Source organism: Capsicum annuum, chromosome 11, assembly GCF_002878395.1.
Source record: "Capsicum annuum cultivar UCD-10X-F1 chromosome 11, UCD10Xv1.1, whole genome shotgun sequence".
Classification (NCBI taxonomy): domain Eukaryota; kingdom Viridiplantae; phylum Streptophyta; class Magnoliopsida; order Solanales; family Solanaceae; genus Capsicum; species Capsicum annuum.
In genome coordinates this window covers 108,617,733-108,630,181 of record NC_061121.1, presented here as the reverse complement: position 1 = coordinate 108,630,181, position 12,449 = coordinate 108,617,733, and positions in this window count along the sequence as shown.

Below are 12,449 nucleotides of genomic sequence, written 5' to 3'. Positions count from 1 at the left end.
TTTTTAATATTTTGTTAAAACCATTTACACATTCCAACAATTTACCAAGGAGTCTTTTATTAGGCATTTTAACCATTGGTATTATCATACAAAAATTAGAGCTCCTAAGTCTATCCTTTTATATCATACAAAAACTATTAAACCAAGTTGAATCTCAAGTTTCTAATTAAATCAAAACAATGTCCAACAAGGCCTTTCCACAACTTTTAAAACCATCCTAACAAATTTATGTTCCATATCTTCTTATCCAATGCAAGGATTTAAATAATAGTTAAACTATGTGACAAATCCATTATCATTGGCATTTTAACATATATATTGAGGGCATATAAATTTCAATACCATAACCAAGTAATTTGGGGGAATCTAAAGTAACCCTAAAACTATTTACCATAACCATACATTCCATAATGTAAAAAACATATTAAAAGCAGAAGAGCGACATCACCATGAGAAAAATTATTCAACTGTGAACATCTATAAACCCTAACAGTTATTTTTACCCAAGAAGATATCATGAAATTCATACATTAAGACACATGCTCTTTGTAAAACACCAATAAGGAGGGCTAAAAAGCCTTAGACACCAAGAAAGATGAACAGAAACCACCCTTGAAATCCTTAATGTATTATATTTACTCTAGCCCTTTGGATTGAGAGAGGGAGTTGACGGATACTTTAAGAGTTTTTGATTGAGAATAATAGGTTAATAAAGCCCCAAAAGGTGTTTTAAGTCATGGCATCAAAGAGAGATACGAAGGGAAAATGCCCAGAATGCCCTCAACTTAATACTATGGAAAACTTGTAATTGGGTATGAGTTGACCCTCTAACTCGACACCACATCATTTGACAAGTAACATCAAGTTATCGCCAGAATAGAAAGTTGGACATCATATTTTATAAAACATACGACTCCGTTGACTAACTCATCACTAGACAATACGATTGGTATGGTCCAGTCATACCCAGATAGAAACCAAAGGGTTTGGACACTTGAAAACATATGACTCAAGCTTACTACTTATACCCTTTCCTCATGGCTCTTAGTGAGCCATTTGTACACAAAGACAAGTAAAGTTACTATTTGTACTCATTCTATGCTTCTTATATTTGTCATTTGGTTTATGTTAAGGCCTTATTCTTGTGGTTGCCATTATGGATTTTAAGTGGATCAACTTCAGTTCTTGAAGTTTAGTGTGATTGAGTTGTGTAGGAAAGACTTGGGTGACTTCCTTCTTGGTTTGGAGTGGATAATAGGCTTGGAAATTCAAAAGAAGGATATGTTTGGGTATTAGAGTTTGTTGAAAAGCTTATTACTATATTTTCCCTTTGATTTGATCTGTCTTTGCATGACTAAGCTAGTATTTATGTCTTATTATTGTGTCGAGGTTTAATTTTGAATACATATAACTTCCTAGGTTCAATTAGAGGCTAGTCAGTTATTGAGGTTGAGTTTTTGTTGTTTGAGGATTAAATTAAGGAAGTTGGTTGGAAAATGGAACCTGTGGAAAAATCTATTGAAAATGTCATTTCTTCTTGGAGTTTGTAGCTACTGTTTAGGTCATTTTTTATATTTCCGCATATTTTTTCCATTAGAGCTTTCCTACAGCCATCCCATGTCATTTTTTACTTGCTGGGACTTATAGTTTGCATACCTAGTAGTTTGTTTGTTTTTTCGAGCCAATTCCTTGTTTAAAAGTCTTCGCTAGTTTAAAATGGTCACCGGGCGAAAACATTAGCAAAACATTCTTAGACTCAAATTCTAAGAATGCAAGTATCTTTGGAATACTGATTTCAGACAAGGCAGACCTTTTGTTAAGGTCCTAATGCACTTGAGCTCATTTTGACCTATTGGACGAAAAGTAGAAAATTTTTGAAATATACATCTGGGACCCACATTTGTCAAAATGACCTTAGATTTAAAATATGACTTTTCCATCACATCTCAAATGTCAAATTTAGTGTCGTTACAAAGTTTATTTGCATAAATTGAATTTTGAATGAATCCAAAGGCCTTAGCCGATTTTAGTTAATATTTGGTGGTGAAGAGGATATTGTGATCGTACAAGAGAGGATAGCGATTGCGATACATATTCCTTCACTAAATTAGTGTTATTTAACAACTGAGAATTGTGATAGCTATACTTAGATACCTGGTATGAGTATAAAAGGAACCTTTTTGCCAAGTTTCTGTAGTTTTCCATTTATTATTGAGAGCCAAGAAGCCTAAATAAGTATGATGACTAAAAACTATGACTTTTGGAGATTTGGGATCTTCATTAACATTTATTATTGTGAATATCTTTGAATTAAAAGCAATATTTCATCCTTTGCTTGATGAATTTCTTTGTTCTTTAGTCAAAACCCAAAATAGCTTGAGGGCTTGATATTAGCCCCAAATTAGCTTTATTTTCACCCCTTTCTTAAGGGCTATTATTATTTGATCATCTGTTAACATTGGGTTGACCTCAAAAATGTGATTTTAGTATGTGGGACACACTTAGGGATTTTTGTGTCATTTTTGGACCCGAGGCACAATGGTGCAATATGGGTTTCGTTATTCTTGTATTGGTGAGTAGATTTTAATTTTTATAGTGTGATGTCATTTTGGGATTGTGAAATAAAGATGAGCATTTGGTGAATGATTTAAGGATTTGTGGTTCTTCTTTGAAGTAGGCTTCTACCTACTTTTCTTCGTAATATGATATGTGTTATATATTGTGTATGAATGTGAATTTTATGTTTACTTATGGGTAGAATAACTTAGTACGGAATATTGAAGTTTTAGGTTTAGATAAGGGTTTTGACCTATAAGTTGAAATGCTTAATGCCCCTTTTTAATCATATTACCTTCTTCATAGATTGAACTAATTTGTAGAAAGGATATGATATAATGCAAGGTTTGTGATGTAATTTTGCCATTGGAAGAAAGGTTAGTATATTTATCCTAATTTGGGCTATTGTGGTGATCTTGAAAATGTAAGCTAGGTAGAGTTGACTTAAATGCCCATATTTTAGGATGAAGTTCTTATCTTTGGTTAGGTTTTACGTTACTTGACATCTTGAAGTTGAAGTAGATACCTTAGCCTAGTTACGGGTATAAATAGGCTAAATGTGGAAACTGAGGACTAGAAATGGATTCTTCTAGGCCACCTTAGGCCAAGACTTGTGTTAGCCCATATGGACTTATTGGCGAATGTTAGGCATAGTTTAGACTAGTACGTCGTTTGTATAAGGTTACTTTGAAATATGTTGAATCATGGTTTATATTTCCCGGATAGTGATTAATGGCTTAAGGCCATGATATTCCTTATAGATATGATAATGGGCCTTTAGAGATGTTATTTCCTCTTAGAAGTAATATTTGAGCTTTGGAGATTTTATTTCCTCTTAGAAGTGATAGTGGGCCTTTAGAGATGTTATTTCCTCTTAGAAGTGATATTGGGCCTTTAGCTATGGTATTTCCACTTAGCTATGATATTGGTCCTTTAGAGATATTATTCTCTTAGATATGATAATTTGCCTCTATAGCTAATAGTTCTCATAGTCAAAATATATTACCAATAGATATGAGATGTCTTATAAATGTGATATGCCTCATAGTTATGAGTTATGTTTAATTGATGCATTATGACTCCTCTATGTAAGATGCTTATTGATATATTATGCTTCCTAGGTTAGAGACGTTTATTGAATATTATGTCCCCAAGATGTGCCATGCTTATTTATATATTATGAGATGATTATATACATATGCATTATTTCTTATAGAGATGTTATGCTTTGTGAATGTGCTATGGCTTATAGATATGAAATATTTTATAGATACAATTATTGATTTTGATTTTTGATATGTATATGGGCCAAAGGCCGTGATTATGATGTTATGATTATTACGAACATATTATTTGTCCCAAGGCCAAGTGTTTACCCTTGTAAATGATAAGATTATAGTTTATTGATATATTAATGCCTGTGGTTCCATTGTCTGAATGTTGGTTATGGTATGCATAGATTCAGCACATTAATGATCATTGGATTGGTGATTGAGATAAATCCGATTGGATTATAACATTGTATCAATAATGATATTTTAAAGACTTGACCAAGATAGATTTTGATCTATTATTTGAAACTACTAAATACTCAGATCGTGAGAGATTGCGACCATTTTAAAATTCTATAATGATTTAGTCCTGATTTTCAATCTGAGTAACAAACTTACGAATGTTCACCCTTTTAGCCACGACTTATGTCTATAGACCTACTATATATACAAATACATATCTCTCTAATATGGAATAAAGAAAGATGTTGTATTGATGATATAAATTTGGGTTGAACCTAATTATGGGAATAATATTCATATTATATATATATATATATGCTTATTGGTAATGTGAAATTAATGATGGATGATTAATTACGGAAATTTACTATAACTCGCTACTCATTTCTTAATTATTAACTTTAGCCGGCGCGAGACTTGCTCATTACTTTAGCACTCATGGGGCTTGTTCTTTTCCTTAGCCCTCATGGTCTTGTTCTTTACTTTAGCCATCATGGGGATTAGTCTCTATTATTGACATTGATTTGGATATTATGATGATTTGATGATACCTATTATGCCAGGGGATATTATCATGATATCATGATACCCAACAAGGTCGGTGGATAGTATGATGATATGATGATACTTGTCAAAGACGGAGGATATTATGATGATAAATTGATACCCAAAAAGGCTGGAGGATTATTGTGATATTACATTGAGATGGGGCAAGACAAAAGTATGGTAGTGATGATGCATTGATACCTGGAAAGGCCTGAGGATAATTATATTGATTTTCCTATTTTTTCATCTACTAGTTCTAGTTCGGCTAGTGCTATATATGAAAACTATATATATATAAGTATATATATAGACCTATCTTGTAAGAGGGTAGATGATTATTATCATGATGATGGTTATGATAATGATTGTTACGAAGGTGATGGTAATGAAGATGATATCATAATATTTATTATACTCATAGATTATGGTATTGTGAATTTTGGTGCATTCATCCTTGCATTCACATTGACAAGCACTAGTATGCGCCTTAATCTATCAACTCATATAGGAAGGTTTCATATATATGGGTGATAACTATGCCTTGTGGTGAGTTATATGTTGATTAAACCATATGAGCCTGGGGCGGTGGGGGCACAGATAGGCTTGGTTAGGTATTTGGTTGTCGGACTAATTGGTTACTCATATTGTTATTGACATTGTTATTATCATTGTTATTATTATTGTTATGATCATTATTATTGCCTGCTTATGAAAAAATGGACATTGATTCAGTATCGAGACTTAAGGTATGATTCCAACCTATTTTATCTTACAATTATATTATTATGCATGACCATCTCATTACTTGATATATAGATTAGAACCCTGAGAATTTTAGCACAGATCTTGCAATGATTATGAGGTCATAAATAGCTAGTCTGATGTTTTAGGTTGTACTTGAAGTAGACCTTGGTTATATAATTATATATATATTTTCATACTTAGCTATATTTAGCCATGATATTACCGTATATCCCTTCTTTCCTTCATCTACTCAGATTACATACTCATTTCTTGGCTTTGTATACTTATATATATCTTTTTTCTGCTCTTACTTGCATAGTGGCAAGGTATACAATATAGTTTTGATATTTCTAAATATGCTTAGAATAAGATAGTGCATTCTTACTAATTACTTAGCCTTAATATGTTAGTCTCTTGGACATTAATAGGATAGTTTATCCTTATTATCTCATTGACTGTCTTATGTTGTTGTTGGACATTTAGGTGTAAATTCATTCTGTTTATATGTTATGTTTACCTTCTTTATCTTTGGAGCTCATTCAGTAGTTTCCTAATGTGTACCACATGTTTTGTACTCATTCTACACTTCTACAGCCTACAAATCATAATACAGGTTGTCACTGTTGATTTGGGCATCGTGCTGAGTAGCCATGGTTTGGAGACCGATAGTGCGCTCTAACTTTTATAGTATTGCTGATTTCTCTAATGTATTATACTTGTGTCTATATTGTACTCGGAGATAAGTTATATTAGTGTATTTATTTATATGTCACTTTGAAATCTTGATTATTCACAAGCTCTTGTACTGATAACACCAGTTCTTGGGATTATATTATGCAATTGATCTTGTATTTCAGATATTTTGCATTTATTCCTTTATCTATTTGAGTAGTTAGTTACTAGCTGTTATGGACTACGAGTTTGGCTTGCCAACTAGTGAGTTATATTAGGCACCATCATGACTTGATAAATTGGATCATGGAAAAAGTTATCTAGCGAGTCATGCTCGAAGCATGGGGCCAAGTACCTCAATCCTTTGTGCTTTTGTGATCTTTATATGCATTGACTTTTGTGGATTGAAGTCCTTTTGGTATTAGAAATTATAATCATCCTCCATGTTAATTCCTTAATTTACTTGTATTTTTTATATTTTAAGCCTCCCCACGGCTACTAAAAGTCATTTATGTCTTGATGGAATTGTCTGTTACGTTATCGAACCATTCGTTTGGATTTTAGGCTCTTTTCCCTGTTTAGTAACATTTGCTTGTTAGTGATATTGATGCTATGGTTATTCGTTTAAAATATGGAAGTAGGAATTATGTAATGTTGCATGATATGGATAGATTATAGGAATTATGTAATGTTGCATGATATGGATAGATTATGATTGTACGATAGGATTTAGTAAATAATGATGGTTTGGGTTAGATTATCTTTGAGTGTCCCCTCCAGACTTATGGGACCTGCGTTAGGTTATTTACTTTTCCGCACCTATTGACTTGTGGCGACCAATCTTGTAGTTATAATTGTTTGTGTTTTATGTTATCATTTTGGTTAGTTAATTATTTGTGTGTAGTGATGTAGAGTTACTTTAAATTTTCTTCTGTACCTTGAATTAGTCATGTTATCTTGGATTTTCTCTTATTTATAACATGATTTAGCTAAGTCGGCTGATGAGGCCTGTTGAGTACCCGTTGTTTAGGTACTCATACTACACTTTTGTACCATTTTTGGTATATATTCGATTACTTGTTGCCTTCATTGATTTGAGGATCTTTCTCTATTGGATTCTGGTGATAAGGTGAGCTCTTTGAGTCGGAGTTATCCCATTTCCTTCTATCTATCTATGTATAGTCTTTAGTTTTGAGAAGCGACTGTATTGACTGTTTTAGACTTGTGCTCTATTATAGTAGCTCTTGTACTAGCTCTACTAGGTCGTGGGATGGTTTTCCATATTATTGCTCCTTTTTAGACTATTATATTTCTTTGCTTATTTCTATCTTTATTGGCTATTTCTCCCTTTGGGGAATTTCCACCAAGTTAGCCCATTACGGATAGCCCTAGGCTAAGGTTCAACTTACCTACTGACTTGATAGAGTAGGTGGCATTAAGATTCGCAAATCAGATTGTGACAAAATAATCCTTCTGCCTACTCTAAGCTGCTCTCAACCCATCCCAAATAACCCTGAATCTACCCGACGACTCCTGAAGCAAGTCAGAACCATAAGGACTAACCTTGGAAGTCTCAAAACATCCAATCGGAGAACGACATCACCTACCCTAAAAAGCCTCAAAAGGATCCATCTTAATTCTTGAATAATAGCTGTTATTATACGTGAACTCTGCCTAGGCTAAGTGCTTCTCCCACTGAACACCAAAATCCATAACATAGGCTCAGAGCATATCCTTGAGAACCTAAATTGTACCCTCCGAATGACCATCAGTTTGTGGATGTAAGACCGTACTAAGATGTACCTGAGTACTCATCTCCTCCTAAAAATCTCTCCAAAAGCTAGAAGTGAAAACTGAACCCTGATCTAAAATAATGGATATAGGCACACCATGAAAATGAATTACCTAACTATCATAAATACGATCCAACCTCTTAGCACTGAAAGACATATGAATAGGAACAAAATGTGCCAACTTGGTCAACTGGTCCACAACAACCCACATACCATTAGAACTATACGATATGCGAGATAAGCCACTAATAAAGTCAATGGTAATCTACTTATATTTCTATTTAGGTATGGGTAATCTCTGAATAAAACCACCCGGTCGCTTATGCTCAGTTGTTACCTGCTTACAACATGGGAAATGAGCTACAATGTCCACCATATCTATCTTCATGCCCCTCTACCAATAGTGTTGTCTCAAATATCTATACATGTTTGTTGTACCTAGAGTAACAAAATATCTAGAATTATGAGCCTTATGCAAAATCAACCGAATCATGTCACCAACCCTCATAACACAAATGTGGCTTTCAAACCTCAAGAAACCTTCAGAATCTATGGTAGTCCTCTTTGACTCACCACTAAACACCTGATAATGCAGGATGTAAAGTCTCTTATCCTGAAACTGGCGATCCCAAATCTAGTCAAATAGCAAGGACCTTACCCCAACACTAACAAGAATCCTCTTAGGGTTTAGAATTTCAAGTAGCACCATCAAGTTGGCTAACAATTGAATTTCCTGTGCCAATATTCTTTAAGAAATTAAAATGCAATCCAAGCTACCATTCTCACTATCTTCCGACTCAAGGTATCTTCTACGACATTCATCTTGCCCCGATAATACTAGATTGAGATATCATAATCCTTAAGAAACTCTATATATCTAAGTTACATAGCATTAAGATCCCTCCAGGTCATAAGATGATGAAGATTAAGATGATCGATGAAAATCTCAAAATGTACATCGTAAAGATAATGCCTCCACATATTAAAGACGAAAACTACCTTCGCTAACTCTAAATAATGAGTGTAGTAGTTGTGCTTATGAAACTTAATCTTACTCAAAGAAAAAGGGATAAGTCAACACTACTGGATTAAAAGATAACTCAAACCAACACCAGAAGCATCATAATAAATAATGAATCCCTCACCCCCAATAGGAAGACTGAGAATGGGAGCTGAAGTAAGAAACTTCTTGATCTTTCAAGAGCTTGACTCATACTTCTCCAACCAATATAAAGTAAACTCTTTCCAAGTGAATTTGGTTATAGGAACTGAAATAATAGAAACACCCTTGACGAAACATCAATAATAATGAACAAAGCCGATAAATCTATGAACCTCCATTGGAGATGTGGGCCTTGCCCAAACATGAATACCCTCAATCTTCATTGGGTCTATCATAATCCCATCCTATGACACCACATGTTCATGGAAAGTCAACAACATAAGCCAAAACTTACACTTAGAGAATTTGGCAAACAACACATGATCTTTAAAAGTCTAGAGCACAATCCTCAAATGCAGTGCATGCTCCTCTCTACTCCCCGAATACACAATACTTTCATCGATGAACACAATTATGAAGGAATCCAAATAAGACCTAAATACTTGGTTCATCTACTTCATGAACACGGATTGGGTGTTACTCATTCTAAAGGACATCACTAATAGCTCATAATGACCATAACAGAACTTAAAAGTTATCTACAAGATAACCTTGGTCCGAATCCTCAGCTGATGGTAACTAGAGCTCAAAAAAATCTTAATGAATACCGCTACACCATGAAGATAGTTGAACTAATCATCAATGCGAGGCATAGGGTAACAATTTTTCACTGCCATCTTATTTAGCTGCCCACAATCAATACACATATGCATAGATCCATCGATGTTATTTACAAATAACATAGAACCTCCCCAAGGAGACAGACTTGGTTTAATGAAACACTTTCCATGAAGATCTTTAAGGTGAGAATTTATCTCCTTAATCTCGACAGAAGCCATATGATGAGATTTCATAGAAATAGGTTGGGTTTTAGCTCAAGTTGAATAAAAAACTCAATTTGACAAGTAGGAGGTATACAAGGTAGATTGGTAGGGAAAATATCAGAAAACTCATAGACTAAAGGAATAGAGTCAAGCGACAGACTCTCTACGCTAACTTCTTAAATATAAGGGAGATAAGACTCACAAACCCTTGAAATAAGCTCCTAACACTAACATCATGAATATAAGGGAGATATGACTTGCAAAACCTTGAAATAAGCTCCTATCACTAATATAAGAAATAATCCCCATCAGTTCATGGAAAACCGCTCAGAGGAACACGATTGGGGGTATGCCAGGCATGGCTAATGTACCTATCATAGAAAAATAATCCATAATCTCATAATAGTGGGATAACCAATCCATCCAAGAATCACATCAAAATCAACCATGTCTAATATAATAAGCATAGCATGAGTATCAACATCTTTAACAGTCACAACACATGATATGAAAACTCGATCGACTATTAAAGATTAAACCATAGGAGTAGATAAATATAACAACATGGATAGTAAATACAAAGCAAGGGCCAACTGACGGCACACCAAAATCATACATTTGAAAGCAACATATGAAGACTTAACCTATGGTCTAGTAGGTACTGCATGCAACTGATAACACTTGTAACCTAGCGGGGCTTCTGACTGATTTCTTATCCTACACACTTGAGAACATCTACGAGATCCTTGGCGACCACAGCATGACCATGCAAACCACCTATGGCTAAGTGATAAAGTACTCTAATAGGGGAACACTTTGAGCTATGGTAAAAATAGTCGTATGACTAGGGCAATCACACAAGTAATAACCAAAAGCTCTATAATAATAGCATTTAACATAAGCTAAACCAAAACTAGTTGATTCGGCAGACCCAAAATAACCTCAAAGAATAGAATAACCAGAAGATGAACCCCTTGAAAACTGAATAGTACTCTTCTTAAGGTGATCACTAATGCAAGATTGACCCCATCAATAGTCTAAAGCATTGCCTGAATGGGTCAACTAGGTGGATATTGAGGTTGATACGGCAGCACAAATGGTATCTACCTACAAAACCAATGCCTCTAAATTAGGACCTACTATAGATCCCACTTAAACTACCATAATATCGAGGCCTCTTATCGCTGCCTCTTTGAGCCTCATGATGTATCTCCTCCATTATATGAGCATGATCAAATACCTTATAAAAAGGCCTACTAACATGTGAAGAAAAAGTGTCAACCCTAGAACAAAGTAATGAACCCTTTTATACTGAATATTTAAGATATAGTAACATGCCTATCCAACTCATGAAAAATAAACATTATACTCCTCAACATTCATGGAGCCCTACTAGAATCTTGAGGACTAATCCCTCAAATGATCCTTAAGGTTATGAGTCACGTCATTCAACAAGAAGATCTCAAAGAACTGAGCACATGCAAAGGAGAAGATGCAGTTGACCTAAAATCAAGATGACTCTTCCACCAATGTCGGGCTACCAAGTCCAACTATAAAGTATTGAATCGATAGCACAAATATTGGTGAGGCTAAAATTATGTAGAATATCCTCATAAGCAATAAGAAACACACATGTATCCTTGCTTTGTGCACCAGAAAACCTAGTCAAAGTCAATTTCAAGAATCTACCCAATATCTTTTGCTTAACGACAGGCACAGCATGCTGGCAAACCACTAGATAACCACATACCGGTGCAAGAGGGACCTCAACCTTAGTAGCCAAATCAACAAGTCACTCCACCACCTTATGCCACTACCTCTATACCACTCTGATTTGTAGACTGTACAGCATCAGATGGTGCACCACCAATAAACCCCAAAAGCTAAACCAAAGCATCCCTGAGCACTTATAAAGAAATAAACCCTAGAGAAACCTAGGCTGGTAACTATTCCATAGAATTTTAGGGTAAAAGAACCTCTAGCTTAGGAGCAATAATAGGTTTTGGTGAATTCCTCTATCCCAGCCCATAAATGGGGACACATCCTGAGGTTGTCATGACCTTTAGGTTGTTCACGAACACTTCCCTAAGAATGGTCTAAGAATCCTCATCTCATATAGTTGTAACACGTGTCCTAGCTATATTGCAAAAAAGTGAAATTAAAGGAATGCCTTCGAAAACAACTTAGACACCTAGAACAAAATAAGTAAAAGAAGCGAAGAACTCCTAAGAATGTCCCATAGCCTCCCAAATATAAGACATAGATGTCATCATTCAAATCTGCTGGACACTACTAGACACTTGCTCTTGTACTAATAATACCAATCAAGCATAGGATATGATGTAAATTTGTCAAGAACCTAATTTATTAGTCATGATGGCACCTACGAAATCCTATAAGTAAGTAAGATAAACTGTAGCCCAAAGCTATTTGTAATAGGCTACTTGATGGAAAATTCCCCAAGAAGGGTGAAACAGACAATATAATTCATAAATAAGTAAGGCAATAAAAAGAGTCTAAAAGGTAGCCATACATAGAAAACCATCCGACAGCCTGGTAGAATCAGTACAAGAGCTACTATACATAAATTACAAGTTCTAGAATAGTAAATAAAATCTCTCTTAACACAGAAGACTAA